Genomic DNA, 16,089 nt, shown 5'->3' with positions numbered 1-16,089 from the left:
TGAAACTAGGGAAAACTGGCAGAAAGTTGTGGAATGAAATATGAAAAGGGGCCATCACATTCTCAGAGGATTGAGAGAGATCCCACTTCGACTTAAATCACATTAACCTCCCTATTAGTTAAAGTATCTTAAATGAAGTCCTAGAATTAATCCACTGATTGATCCATTCTTCTGTTTGTATAATCCACTTATTTCAAACATTTTAATTTAGCATTTCCAAGCCTCAGGCATTTTGAAATCTTATCTTGTTTATGATAATTCTTTTTTTTTTTTTTCTGAATAAATCTGTTCCCTTTACCAGACTCTGTTCTTCATAAGCGTTGTTTCTTGTATTTTCATAGGTGTAGATTCAGGTACACAAAAAATTTGAAATTGAATTTTTTAACTATTTCCACTGTATACACATTGATGCCCCATTCTAGTGAATGTAGAAAACTAAGTCATTTTTAGGCAAAAGTCTGACTAGAGGATCAAATGGAGAAAAAAACCATCATCCTGGTTCATATATCAAATTAATACCTAGCTCCCCACACACTTAAAATACCCACAAGTATTTCTTCCAAATATTTTCACAATGCTTATGGTTACCAGCAGGTTAGTAGAAAGTATATTTAAAGAAAGATTAATGAAAAGACTGAGGTTTTAGTATAAGATCTGGTGTTAACTATGTAATGTTGAGTAAAACACTTAACTATTTCCGTTTCACCACGTACAAAATATTTTTAGATTTCATGAAATATATGTTCCTTTAAATACTGTGATTATAGAATTTCTAAGTCACCTAAAAGTTATTCTACGTATTCATCAATTGACAGAAGAAAAACAGATAATTCAAAGACTTCTATGCGGCCACGCCACTAACAACTTAACATTAACTGAGCATTTACCAAAAGTAAGGCACTGTTCTGAGCACTTTAGCTTCATAAAAAAAAACCAAAAAAACGAGTCTCAAAGAAGTTAACTAACTTGTCTATTGTCTTATAGTAAATGAGAGGAGACTGACAAAAGCCAGGCGTGACAGAATTACCTCATATGGACCTCAGAATAAAGGAGAGAGAATATTCGGAAAACTCAAAGGAAGAGCAGACTGAAATTTAGCTAATATCCTCACAGGAAAATGATTCTTGTAGCGAAAGTAGTAGCTATTTGAAGAGCTGAGTTCCTAAAAAGGACTGAACGATCTATACTAGAAAGACAAAAACTAACTGATCAGAGAAATCAAGAAATTAGAGCAAACATTATAAGTAACTTCAAAAACTAAGAGAGACTATTGGTCTCTCTTGAAGACCACTCTCATGAAGAAAAATATTTTAAAGAAGAACTAGGTGCAAATATCAAATGTGATAAAAACCTTGTTGAAATAAGGAATTCAATATAAGTAAGAAATATGAACTAGATCCAAAGAACAAATTAGTGAATTAGAATAGGCAGAAGAAATCAGAAATGAATATATAGAGGGAAAACACAGAATAAAATTAAAATAGAGTAGAGATCTGAAATAGAAATGTCATCAACCATAAGTTAGGAGTCCAGGTAAGGGAATACAACAAATATGGAAAATATATTTGGGATTTTCAGAGAGAAAAGACATATTACCTAAAAAGGAATAAAATTTAGCCTGATAATGACTTCTCAGTAATGGCATGAAAGAAGAAGAAAAATAGAGAGAGAGAGAGAGAGAGAGAGAGAGAGAATTATATTCCCCAAATAATATGAGAAAATACCTGGGAATTTGAAATTTTTATATGCCCCGATTGTCATTCAAAAACTAAATTTGAGGGCGCCTGGGTGGATTCAGTGGATTAAAGCCTCTGCTTTCAGCTCAGGTCATGATCCCAGGGTCCTGGGATGGAGCCCCGCATCCGGCGCTCTGCTCAGCAGGGAGACTGCTTCCTCCTCTCTGCCTGTCTCTCTGCCAACTTGTGATCTCTGTCTGTCAAATAAATAAATAAAACCTTAAAAAAAAAACTACATTTGAATGCAACATGTTTTTCAACAACAATAAAAACCAAGAGACTTTATTACCAATAGACCTCACTAATGAGATTTCCAAATAATATACTTCAGAAAGAAAGCTGATCAGATGTTATAATACATATAAAGCTTAAAATTAAAAAAAAGAAAAAAAAATTCTATTCATTGATCCACACAAGAACTTTACAATTGCCACACTGACACACCATGAAAAGATATTATATTACATGAATATCTACCTTTTTTTTTTTTTTTTACAAATTTTGAGTTTTCTTCCTGTCCTCATCTATCTGGCAAACTCCTAATAATTATTATAGTCTCAGATCAAAGCTTTTCCCCAATTGGCTGAGTTCCAAACAATACTGAGTACACTAGAATAAACTTTGTACATATCTCTATTTTAGCCATTGTTGGATCCTGTTTATTTAATAAATAATTACTAAGCTATTACTTTGTTCCAAGCACTCTTTTAGACACTAGGAATGTAATCACAGACATAAGGAGTCTCTGTTCTCATAAAGTTCCCATTGGTAGATAATAACAAGTTACAATTATTAGTTATAGAATCTTTTCTATTAGTTAAGTCCCTGAGGGCAGAAAAACCACAATTTGTCTCTGAACTTGCATGTTTCAAAGTCAGTTGATACTCAGTCTCACAATCTGTTATATCCAGATGGATACACATGGATAAATAGAGCCACTTAATTATGTTCATTAGTACAATAAATCCTGATCATTAATGAACAAATATCATTACCTTATATCTAAGGACAGTAGCTCATCATTTATTTATTTTAGATTGGTCATCTCTGATCTACAGCTCACACTTAGATTATATGAGTAGAAGAATTGTTCACTAGATACTTCCAAGTATCACGTCCTAAATTTTTTTTAACATCAAATGAAAGCATTACATACTAAGACTTCAAGATAGAAATAGAAAGTTTGTATTATTTACAATTAGGTTATTATTTAGAATTATTTAGGATTAGCGAGAAATACTGTGTTTTCTGATACCTATATGACCTGGGGGCAATCATTTAACTAAGCTTTATTGTCTTCATTATAAAAAGCATTACTAATAATGCCTGCTTCAAACATTTTAATAGAAATTATAATAGGCAGGGGCACCTGGGTGGCTCAGTGGTTAAGCCTCTGTCCTCGGCTCGGGTCGTGATCTCAGGGTCTTGGGATCGAGCCCCACATTGGGCTCTCCGCTCAGGGGAAGCCTGCTTCCCCCTTTCTCTCCGCCTGCCTCTCTGCCTACTTCTGATATCTCTCTGTCAAATAAATAAATAAAGTCTTTAAAAAATTACTTAAAAAAAAAAGAAATTATAATAGACAGAAAACAACAGAAGAAAAGCTCTCTAAATCTCAAAAGGACCATCCAAGCAAAATATTCTACTGAAATGTAAGCCCCACAAAGGCAAGAATTTTTGTCTGTCTTATTCATAACTAAGTCCCTTGTTTCTAGAACAGTACCAGACACAAAGCAGGCACACAATAAATACTGTGAAATATCTTAGTCAAATATTGGTGGTATTAACTGTATATATGACAGAACTAAGGAAAAAAAAATACAGATGTAATATTGTTGTCTACCCAATGGCCAATCTCTAAACTAAACACTAAAACTTGAGAAATTTGAAGCTTCTTAATTTAAAATCTGAAAGAGATTTATTTTGTCAGATTAATCAATGTGTAATTGTATTACTGCTTCTATAAGTCAAAATGAAAATTTCCCTCTATAATATTGAAAAATGGCTTGCAGTAGAGATTAATTAAGGAACAAAACAACAGTGTTGAGTGTGTGTGTGTGTGTGTATGTGTGGATGGGTGTGTATGCATAGGTGTATGGAAAGCTTTGAGGAACATTCCTGCATCTGTTCAATTCAGGAACTCAAAAGTAAGCTCTCTTAAGTGTCATCTTAATGTGGTCTGTTATATTTAATGTGATTATCAGATACTCAAAGCAGTACAGTGCAATCTATGTCATCAAATTCTTTTGACCCCTGATCTGTTTCTGCAAGTACTGCCCACAAAGTGGATCAGGTCATCCTTTTAAGGCTCATCCCTTGTACTAGTGATAAAATCATCTCCCTTTCTGATTTCCTATAGCTACTTGATCATAAGAGAACCCGGGGCTAATTGCAGTAATGGTCAGTTCTTACTATGAGCTTCCAGATCCTTATGCTGCTTTTATACATTTCCATGATATGACATAGTACATAAAAAATTCATAAATAAAATCCTTGGAAGAGTCACTATCTAAATTTGGGAGAAAAGTAATCTTTACAGAAAGGTTCAGCCTGATCATGATGATAGAGGTATATTAAGAGTAAATATTAGGATTTCAGCGGATGAAGAGGTGTCTGTCTCATAGAAAAACCCTGACGAATGTCAGACATCATATGAATCATTTATCATTCACAAGGCAATATAAGTTAGCATGCATTGCCAAGAATAAAGTGGTAGGATTAAAAAAAAAAAAAAGTTACACAAGAAATGGTACACTTATTCCTTCAGCAACTCTAGCCTGGCAAGGCTTCTTATTACAAGTCAATGTCTGAAGGAAGGGGGAGGCTGGACGTTTGGTTCTCCAAGGTTCAGTATTTTATATTCCAGTTTGTTCTCGTCATTTGTCCAGAGAAGGTGATTCTGCTTCTGCTGGAACAGACGCTGGTAGGAAGTCTGTAAGGATTGGCCTTGGTAAAACGGATTTGAGGGAGTGGCCTATGCTTCTTTAGCTTAAGTAACAACATGCATCCCCTTACTGCCACCTCTTGGCTGCTAGTAACTCCAGCCAATAACTATTTTTCCTGGGAATTTGGCTTTACGCAAACGAAAGTGGCCTGTGCGATTCTCTACCGGACCACCTTTGAATGTCTGCTCACTCTTCATGACCCTTCTAAAACCATACCAATACAGCCCTCCGAGGCCACACTGCCTTGAGGCGCAGAGAAGCATCCTTTCCAAAGTGAAGAGAGTGACAGCAGAAGTCCAGAAGCAAAATGAAATAAATAACTATAACTGTGCAGTAAAAACTGGGCAGGGGAAAAAAAAAAATAGAACTGCAATTCCAGCCTATCACAGTGACCAAGGCACCTGATGATTTTAGAAAGCCACTTCATTTCTTTGTATTTATTTCCTATAACTGACTAGAGTTTTTATGTAAGGTACAACAACTTTCTGTACTTCATTTGCCTCTAAAGCTCTCAGCAGTGCATTACAACCATGTGCACTGGGTATGTGGGCACAGGTGACTAAAGCCAGGCCTATATGGTGAAGTTACATTCAGGATGTATTTACTGAGAAGAAATGTCTTTTGGAAGTCAATCTCCTTAAAATTATTTTCCTTTCCTTGTGTTAATTCAATTCCCTATAAAATAGATTTCACTTCTCTGGGAAATGGACTTTTAGGGAATTCCTCATATATTTATATTCCCAAGGCTGGGAGCTATTCCACAGTAAAGCCTGGGACTAAGAATTCTTTATATTTCCTTGCACCCCACAAGTTACTGGCAAGCAGGGGAATGTTTGCATGCATGGATTAAAAGGCAGGGCTTTTAATTAACTACATTATACAATTATTATTATATAACACATATAAATATATAAATAATATGTAAGTATATGTTAATTGCATATAATATTACATACAAATATAAACACATTTATATATTATGTATATATAACTAATCATATAATATAATGACATAATTATATGGCATTATATATAAATACATTAGAAATAAATTTGTATGATATAAAATAATATATAAATACATTATATTATGTTATTTATTAATAAATTGAAAAATAAAGTTATGCTAGTCTGGACCAAGAGAAGGACTGTAGGAAGTGGAGTGTGTTTTTAGATTGAACTCACAGGATGTAAAACCTGTGCAAGTCCAAAAAATTCTATATGGCCTTATATACAACAGAATAAATAGTGAATCCACTGCTTTAAAATTAATGTGCTACTCATAACCAGGGAAATACAAATCAAAACTACACTGAGATATCTCCTCAAACTTGTCAGAATGGTTAAAATTAACAACACAGGAAATAATAGGGTTGGGGAGAATGTGGATAAAGGGGAACTGTCTTGCACTGTCGGTGGGAATGCAAACTCGTGCAACCGCTCTGGAAAACAGTATGGAACTTCCTCAAAAAGTTAAAACTAGAACTACCCTATGATTCAGAAATTGCACTACTAGGTATTTACCCAAAGGATACAAAAATTCTGATTCAAAGGAATACATGTACCCTGATTTTTATAGGAGCATTATCTATAATAACCAAATTACGGAAAGAGCACAAATGTCCACTGACTGACGAATGGATAAAGAAGAGGTGGTAGATAGATAGATAGATAGATAGATAGATAGATAGATAGATAGATAATAGATGATAGATAGATAGATAGATAGATATAGATGACATAGAGAAAGAGAGAGATAATGCAATATTACTCAGCCATAAAAAAGAATGAAATCTTACAATATGCAACAATGTGCATGGAGCTAAAGAGTATTATGCTAAGTGAAATACATCAAAGGCAAATACCACATGATTTCACTCATATGTGGAATTTAAGAAACAAAACAGATGAACATAGGAGAAGGTAAGGAAAAAGAGAGGCAAACCATAAGAGGCTCAACTGTCGAGAACAAACCAAGGGCTGCTAGAGGGGAAGTGGGTGCGGGGGATAGTTTAAGTGGGTGATGGGGATTAAGGAGGACTTAGTGATGAGCACTGGGTGTTGTATGTAAGTGTGAATCACTAAATTCTATACCTGAAACTAATATAACCCTGCATGTTAACCAATTGGAATTTAAATAGAAACTTGAAACTAATATAACACTGCATGTTAACCAATTGGAATTTAAATAGAAACTTGAAGGAGGAAAAACAAACAAATAGGATTTAACACAGAAAAAAGCAAAAAAATATATATATATAATATATATATATATATATATATATATAATATATATATATAATAATGTTGTAAAGGGTACAGAAAGTACCTTACTTAATCATTCCATAGAAGTGTGAAGGTTAATTTGTACTTTTTCTTCATAGGTCTTAGCAGACTTTTTTAATTTGTAAAATTATTTGTGTTTCCCATTTCTTCCCTACTTCACTGACTGGTCCATGAATGATGGACTGTTTTACTTTGCTGAGCTTTGAATCTCACTGCCTAGCACAGTGAGTAAATGGTATTTTCTTATGTTTATTTGTAACCGAAATAAGAAAATAATATCGATATCCTGAAAAGAGGCATTAAACCTCTAATTTTAAGTTGTAAGCAATTGTTTCAAAATTTAAAAATATTCAGCGTTGTGCAGTGAATACACACTATAAAGATAAAGTCAGAATATTTTCCTAACTTGGTCACTAAATCACTTTATGATTTTGGCAACACCTTTAATTTCCTTGAGCTTATTTCTTTGTTTACAAAATAAAATAAGTAAATACTGCCTGGCTTCATCCATAAAGGGAAAGAAAGTAGAATGCAGATGGCAGAAGCTGGGAAAGATCTCTGACATATCTAGTTTACACACTTCTTTTTGTTTCTAATTATTCCTTTTAGCTCCCAGCACTTTTTTAAAAAAATATTTTATTTGTTTATTTGACAGACAGAGATCACAAGTAGGCAGAGAGTCAGGCAGACAGAGAGAGGGGGAAGCAGGCTCCCTGCTGAGCAGAGACCCCCCCCCCCACCCCCCATGGGATGCTGTGCTCCATCCCAGGATCCTGGGATCATGACCTGAGCCGAAGGCAGTGGCTTTAACCCACTAAGCCACCCAGGCGCCCCAGTGCCCAACAATTTAATGAAGATCCTTTTTCAATGTTGTTTCCATTTTCACAGGAACTAATACTATGTCTACCTTGTTTTTTGCTGCATATCCAGATACATATCACAAGGTGTGAAACAAAACTGACGCTCAAAAATATTTGTTAATGGAATGATGATAAATAATTGCTGAATTCATTGTTCCCTTACCCATAATCCTCATTCTCTTTGATATCCCTTTAACATTGCTAACTTAATGCTTCACCCTTCTTGAAGTACTCCTTATTGATAGTACCTGAGATGCTACACTGCTTTCATTTCACTCTCTTCTCTTCATCTTTTCCTTCTTGGTGGCATCTTTTTCCTATGTCCTCAAATACAGGTGTTAGTCAAGGTTCAGTTCATAGCTTTCATCTCTGTATTCTCTACAGGTTCTTTTAGGCAACGCATTACAATGGTTTCCATTGTTAGCATTAACCATATAACTTCTGGATTTATTTTTCTGGTGCTGTTCCCTCCCCCTTGCAGTGTTCAATGCCACATTTCTAATTTTGGATCTTTAATGCCTTCAAGTCAGGTGGCCAAAAGTGAGCTCACTATTTCCCCTTGCTCTCAAAATACTCTTCCTATGTCCTCTGTATCCGTAATGACATCATTACTGTTCTCACTACCTTTCTCTAAACCTTCATGGAAAATCCGTAACAAAATCTCACCATATCACTTCTGCTTAATCATCCCTACCTATTGATTTTCCTATCCCTCCTGTCACATACTAGGTTCAGCCTTAATTTTTGATGCTTGACCTACTGTGGTAGCATCTTCATTGGTGTTGCATATTGATGTTCTCTTTCTGGCCCACCATTACTATGAGGGAAAGGAGAAGGAAACTAGAATAATATGTATTGCAACTGTAATAGCTGATGGGGATACAAATATGAGGGTGTCTGTGTTTGAGCTTTTTACTCTTTATAAGAAACAGGCACAGATACAAAAGAATGTAATAAAATATGGCAAATCCAAGACCACATTATGCATAATGTGTTATGAGTGAATTGTCTATCTTAAAGTCACATTCCCTTCTCTACATAGAGCCAAGCTTTGTCTTCCCAATCATGCTTTCTGCTCCCTGGGATACAGAAGAGCACTAGAATAGATCAGACCAAGGGGATGTTTCAACCACAGTGCTTTTGGCTAGAAAAGCCATGAGGAGGGTATTGATAACTTTTGCTAGAACTCTTAGTGGAATGGAGATTAAGAAAGCCAGGGCTGTAGCAGTAATTTCTGAGCTAGAATAAAAGAAGTGGAGACAATAACTGTGATAGATGCCATGCTATGTTACCAGATATCCCACCAGAGATATTATCAGAAGTATCATCCCCCAGCCACTGGGATTACTGCCAGAAGGGCCTTATCTGTCAGCCCTCTTTAAGGACTATCTGAGATGAAGAAAATTATCTGACCCAAAGTCACTCTTCCTTCTTGATACTTGCAGCATAATACCCAGAAGTAATATTCAGTTATATTTCAAGGACTTACTGGACATAGGATTGAATTGATATCAATATCCATGTATGTGATACTGCTCTGTGTATGATCTTAGCTCCTGAGCATCTTACAAAATTAGGCTTTTGTTGTGACAGCATCCAGTTCTACTCTTCCCTCTGCCCAACATTCTTTCCCTCATAATCGTACAGGTATTGATTCTAAGAGCCTTCCAAGTATAATTACTTCATATATATATATATATACATATATATATATATGTGTGTGTGTGTGTGTGTGTGTCTGTGTGTGTGTGTCTGTGTGTGTGTGTGTGTATATATACCTCAGAATCTACTTCCCAGAGATCTGGACTCATTGGTAACAACTGTCATTTTTCAAACTGAGCTCTGACGTAAATATCCATGGAATGGATCTGAATTCAACTGGCAATCTGAAGCAGAGTTGTTCCACTGAACCCATACTGTATCAGAAGACACACAGTCCATCTACATATTGAAAACAAACACTTACAGATGTAAGCCAGCCAGTTGGGGGTATTTGTTACATAGCATTATTGTGGTAAGAGATAACATTTTATTCCATATTTTACAAATGATGAAAACAAGGTTTAAAAGCATTCACGAATTGGTCAGTATTACACAACTGGCAAGTGTTAGAGAAAGATTTCAAACCAATTTTTATCATGTGACACCATATTGTGTGACAACTTCTCAGCAACCTTCCGTAGCTTTGAATCACCTCCTGAATAAGCCTGAAAGTTCTTACCATGGTCAAAGGTTTCTGGAACTTGATCTCTCTTCATCTCCCTTTATTGTAGGACAATACACAGTAGGACACTTTTTCACAGTAGGAGCACTTTGGTCAGGCTGTACTTCTCAAAGATCTTTAAATATGCTCTCTGCTTTCAAACATCTGTTCCTTGATTTCTGCCATCCTCTCTGATGGGACACCATTCCTCCAATTGATCAATAGTCAGGAAAAAAAGGCTATTTCTTCCAGGAAAACTTCTGGTGGTTTAAGAACAAAGAGTGATCATTCTCATCTTTGAATTATTGTGTCACTTACACCTGTCTTATGACACACTGCCATACTTCCCTGAACAACAGTACCATATGGTAGGCTCCCAGGAACAGAAGGTCTTTATCTATACTCTGCACATAGTATAGAGGTTACCAGTAGTAAACTTTCAATAAATATGTTTCAAATAAATGACTGGTGGGTAATAAAGGAAATATACAAGCTGTATATCACTGTAAACTATTATTATCTCTGCTTTAAATTCTAAATATTTTATTAAAGATATAAAATGGGCAACCAACCAAGACAGACCTGAATTTAAATCCTTGCTTTATAAGTTTGTCAAGATTTTTAATCTTTCAGAATAGTCATGTCATTTATTAATTAAGAATGATATCTACTACACAGAGTTATCATAAGTACTGAATGAAATGCATATATAAATTTATCAACTCAGAAGTTGCTGAAGTAAATGTTAAGTGCCTTTCTCGATAGGATTCTTTCTTCCCCTTCAATCCTTAAACTTTCCTTTCTCCATAAGAATTCTTATAATTGCAAATACTTGTTTGTTAATTTTTTGTGAATTCAAAAAATCTATACACCACAATCTGATATACTATCTGTATGCTTCCATATACAAATGATCATGATTAATCCATGACATTAAGCAAATCATCTAATTCCTTGATTTTTGTTTTTTAATTTATGGAGCAAAAGGTCTACACTAGGTAATCTCTAAGGCCCCTTCATAGTTTCTGTAATTCAATCACAGAGCGACGGTGTGGGACTGTGTGTATGTTTTGGTTGTATGTAGGAGTGTAAGTCATCCTCTCCTCTGTATTTCTGGTGCTAATGCTTGCACATTGATTCATTAAGAGTCGTAATATGGGTATAAGTAGAAATAGAAAAGGAAAAAGATGTTATCAGCTAAAAACAGAATATCGCTGGTCCAGAGATAGTTAAATAACCATAACAATGTTATTGATTCATTCATTTTCTTTTAAACATATCTATACTTAAAAGATGAAAAACCCAAACCATCATATTAGCATTGTGCTCTAACATCCTATGGAGTTCTTTATAGCCAGTCTTCTTATTCCAAACAAACTGGACAAGAAGTAAAAACATTCACTCTTCCAGGAGCCAGAGACTCTCTTTCTAGGATGTTTTATCTCCCACTGTTACTTTTACCTTCCTTCTTTCCTTGTAACATATTGTCTGCCTACCTGCCTTCTTTCCTTCCCTTTCTCCCTCTCCTTCCCTCCAGCCTTCTCTCTCTCTTCCCCTTTTACTTCCCTTCTTTTCTTTCTTCCATCCTTCCTACTTTCCCTCCTTCCTTCTTTTCCTTTCTCATTCCTCCTTAAGAATCAGCATGACTGATTTTCAATGCCATCATAGTTCATTGCTTTGGAATCAATAGCTGAAAAATACTGGGGCTACCTCTCATTAGTTTTCTTTCTGAAAACTTCTGATTTGAAAAATGACTCCTGCAAGATGAAACGGCAGAATTAGCTACCAGTCCTTAGTGAAATTAATATTAAAATCTAATAACAGAAAGAAAAATTGCTAGTATCCTCTTCCTAGATTGATTAATCCAGAGCCAGTGAAGAGTTAAGAACAGGCATCATAAACGTATCAGCTAAAATATGAGGAAGAGAGCAGTCCTCCAGGTGGCTCAGTAGATTTTGTCTGGCTCTTGATATCAGCTGAAGTCATGATCTCAGAGTTGTGAGATCAATCCCTGCATCAGGCTCTGTCCTCAGTGCAGAGTCAGCTTGACTTTCTCTCTCAATCTGCCCCTCCCCACTTCTTCTTCTCTCTCCCTCTCTAAAAGTAATTAATTAATTGATTAATTGTTTTAGAATGAGGAACACACACTCTGTGTGGCTAGCTGTCTATTCATTCAATGTAATTCATTGCCTGAAAAAAGGTCATCTGTAAAAATTCAATGGGAAATTACACTCTGAAATTACATGTTTATTCATTAATACTCTAGTCTGTGGAAATATGAAATGGACCAAGAGGCTTTATGAGAAATAGGGACTTAACAAAATCAAATATGAATTTTATTTTAAAGATTTTCAGTTCATAAAACTAAATAGCAGAGAGAAAAAATGCTGAACAAGCACAGCTTCAAAATTAACAATTCTTATCATCAGTGAGTGACAGCCCAGAGGGGGAGGAGAAAACAGAAAGATGAAATTATACATGAAAACACCATAAAATATTAATAATTTATGTGAAAGCTTAACTCTTCTTCTAAGGAAGATGAATTCCTTTAATTCATGTTAGTTCTCCTTGGTACTATCTCTAAAATTGGAATTCTAAATAGCTTTCTCATTTTTAATAATTACTGAAATATAGAGAATATGGTGAGTAGCACCCTAAAATCTTTACTTTCATCTCATGCTCATTCCCTCCTGCATAAACCTTGTGACAAATTGTAAAATATTCACAATGTGGAAAGTTAACTGGTCATGTGCTCAGAAGAGATTAATGTCTCCATCTGCAGAAGTGCATAAACGCAGCAAGACTCCCCAGTGCTCTGAGTATACAAAATGCTGAAATACAGAGAAAACACTGCATGCTGTTTCTTTTTGGAGCTTAGACTCAAGATGAAAAATGGGCTGCAGTCTGGTAGTTCAAAATTAACTTTTGGCAAATTAGATCTAATTGTTGCCCTATTCCCCACTCAAATGTCAGCATAGGGTCTTTAGTGAGTTTATAATCTAGCGAGCAAACCAAGATCCAAATAATATGCGTATATATGCATTCAAAATTAAACATTTCATGTGAACCTACTATGGACCAGCTGCTAGCCTTGATGCTGGGTACTGATGAAAGAAAATTGAAATGTTAATTTTACTTAAGGACTCAATGACCTCAGGGTTCTGTTTATAAAATTAGACAACTACAAAGAATAAAATTGTACAGTTTATTTCTAAATAGCCTCCGAAGAGAAAAAAAATCGAAGGAAGAAAGGGGATTTTTACATGAATAGAGATGAAATAAGTCATTTTCTTGATATTAAAATAAAGTTGCTAGGGGAAGACATCAGTGAATTTGAGAAATGGGGGAACTCTAGAAATCACTTACTGAAACTCATCAATTTTACCTATGAAGAACTAGGTCCTTAGATACAAGATGAATTGCAAAACTTGTAGAGATTTGTTCATCACTTTGCAAATTTAAGTGAGTCGCTTTTCCTTTCTGGGTGTCAGATTCTTAATCTATGATTTGGTGATAAATATACTGTTTTCCTTGTTGGATTGGCTTGAGCATTGAATAATGAAATATACACACATGGTTTAAAATAGTGCCTGGCAAAGAGTAAGCACACAAAATATGTTCTTAAGTGGATGCTGTTGGCAAGACAGCTAGCACCCGGTCTTCATGATTCTCAGTCAAGAGCTGTATTTAATATTGTATTGTGTACTTCATAGTTTGCTAAGAGGATAGATCTTATGCTAAGTGTTCTTACTACAAAATGATAATAATAACAATAAAGAGGGCAGGAGGAAACCTTTGGAGGTAATGGATGTGTTTATGGCATAGATTATAGTGATGGTTTCATGGATGTATACTTATCACCAAACTCACCAAGTTCTACAAGTTCTATATTAAATATGTCCAGCATTTTGACAATTATACCTCAGTAAAGTAGTATTTTTTTAAGAATTCTGTTCATTGACCACACTGCCTCAGTACATAAGAATCAATTCACATATGCTTAACCTTTAAGACTTGCATAGCACACTCAAAAAAATGAGTCCGCAATGGCATTTTATTAGTACAAGTGCTGGTAAAAAAAAAAAAAAAAAAACCCAGCAACAACAACAACAAAAACTATATGAAAGCAATAACAAATTCAAAAACAAAAAAGTAAGGAGAGATCAATGTTAACATCAAGAAAACTAGTCTCGAAATTCTTCATCTAATATAAGCAGACACAAATATGGGATAGAATCTCTTCTTGAAACTATAAGTAACCACAGGAATCACCTGGAGATATAAAAGGAGATCAATTGTCAAATAAATAAAAGACAGAAGAGAGTTTTGAGATGCATTTATTTAAAAAAATATTAAGTATCCTAACAACATTTCTTATACCAAATTGAGATTTTATTTTATAAATCTTTAACTGAATTAATATCTGCAGGAAAGGGGTTCTAGTGGAGAAATCCGTCCTCACTCTAGACATTCTATGTAGCATGACTGTTCTATGAATAACTCTTGAACAAGACAGTCTGCCACCAACCTGAACCCTTTGAGGAAATAACTATGAAGGGGGGAGGAAAGTAACTGAGCAGGTCATGTGTGTTGAAGAACAGCACACCTTAAACAATCTTCCGCCAGAATGGCCTCTCCCTGCAAAGGAGGAATAGAACATATGCCTCTTCTTAGAAGAAAAACAAACAAACAAAATCAGTTGATTTTTAATGGATAGTACTTAATATTGAAACCTGAATGTCCATTCTTGATGAATAATGTCACACTATAGTAACACTTGTGAGACCATGATATGAATCATTGTATTCTCATTACCTATGAATCCATTTTTAATGTCAACCAATAACTATTTGAAGTGATGTGTTGTTTACACATAAAGCTTTAAATCTACTTTTTTGGGGGATTCCCAAAGGTTAATTGATATTTATGAAAGAATAATAGTCATTCAGGTGTCAATTAGAAATTTTTGGAAATAAAATTGACTTTCTTAAAGCTGAATATTTTTCTTTAATTCATGTGTTTTCTCATTCATGAAAGATCATCTTTTGAATGGATTAGTTATCAAACCATTACCCTCACAAGTCCTTCTTAAAAACCGGGGCCATCATTTATGTTCAGTCTATGGAACTATTTTGAGTAATTCTTTCAATGCCATTAACAAATGTGACTTATTTGGAAATAGTCAAAGCTCTGTGGGACAGACTTGGGATTTTTAAATCCATTTCTCAATTAATTGCCATTCCTATAGCTAAACGCAAATACGGAAGGGTCCTGATTAATTCCAAACTTTGAGATGTTGTCCTTAAAAAGGAGCAGAAGCTCCTGAAAACCAGAATGAATGAGGACACTTCTCTGCCTCTAGATAAAAAGAAACAGTAATGGGGGTGAGTGAAAACTGTGTCTTGGTGTCACACCAATCAGATCCCCAGGAATTTGTAAGAATGTGGACAAATTGGACAGAGACAGCTGCAGAACTTTATAGCTGACAATTAAGAAGTGCTAGGATACACTGGTGTGAAACCACAATATTAAGAATGTGAAGTTTCAAAAACAGCTGTGCCAATCCTCCAGCTCAGCACTTTCCTTTCCAGCCCACCTCCTAGGCAAGAACAGGAGCAGAGGAGAGGAGATGATAAGTGTGGTGCAGCAAGCCTAGGATTCACTCTAAAGATAACGGCCACTAGAAAAGGGCATCTGCTCCTTTGGAGAAGGTCTCTGTAGATATGTGAGAAAACTAGAAAGAGTGTTTTCTGAATGGATTATTCATTTTCATACATGAGGACAGTAAAAACCCATTGCTTAGAGTGAGAAGTCCAAAGAAAGAATTTTTAATCCCTCACCCTGAGATGAATTCCAGCCCAGTTGTACACTAACTCTACCAGTGTTGGCTACTTGGTATCTTGGAATGTCAAGCAGGTAGAATGGGTGGGGGGGGGTCAGCAAAGTTTTTCTCTAAAGAGCTAGAGAGTAAATATTTTAGGGTTTGTGGGTCAAGAGGCAAACTTGAAGATATTATATAAATATTTATAGAAAAAGAGAAGAAAACACTATCACAAATATTC

Source organism: Mustela erminea, chromosome 2 (assembly GCF_009829155.1).
Source record: "Mustela erminea isolate mMusErm1 chromosome 2, mMusErm1.Pri, whole genome shotgun sequence".
NCBI lineage: Eukaryota > Metazoa > Chordata > Mammalia > Carnivora > Mustelidae > Mustela > Mustela erminea.
This window is presented reverse-complemented; position numbering follows the sequence as displayed.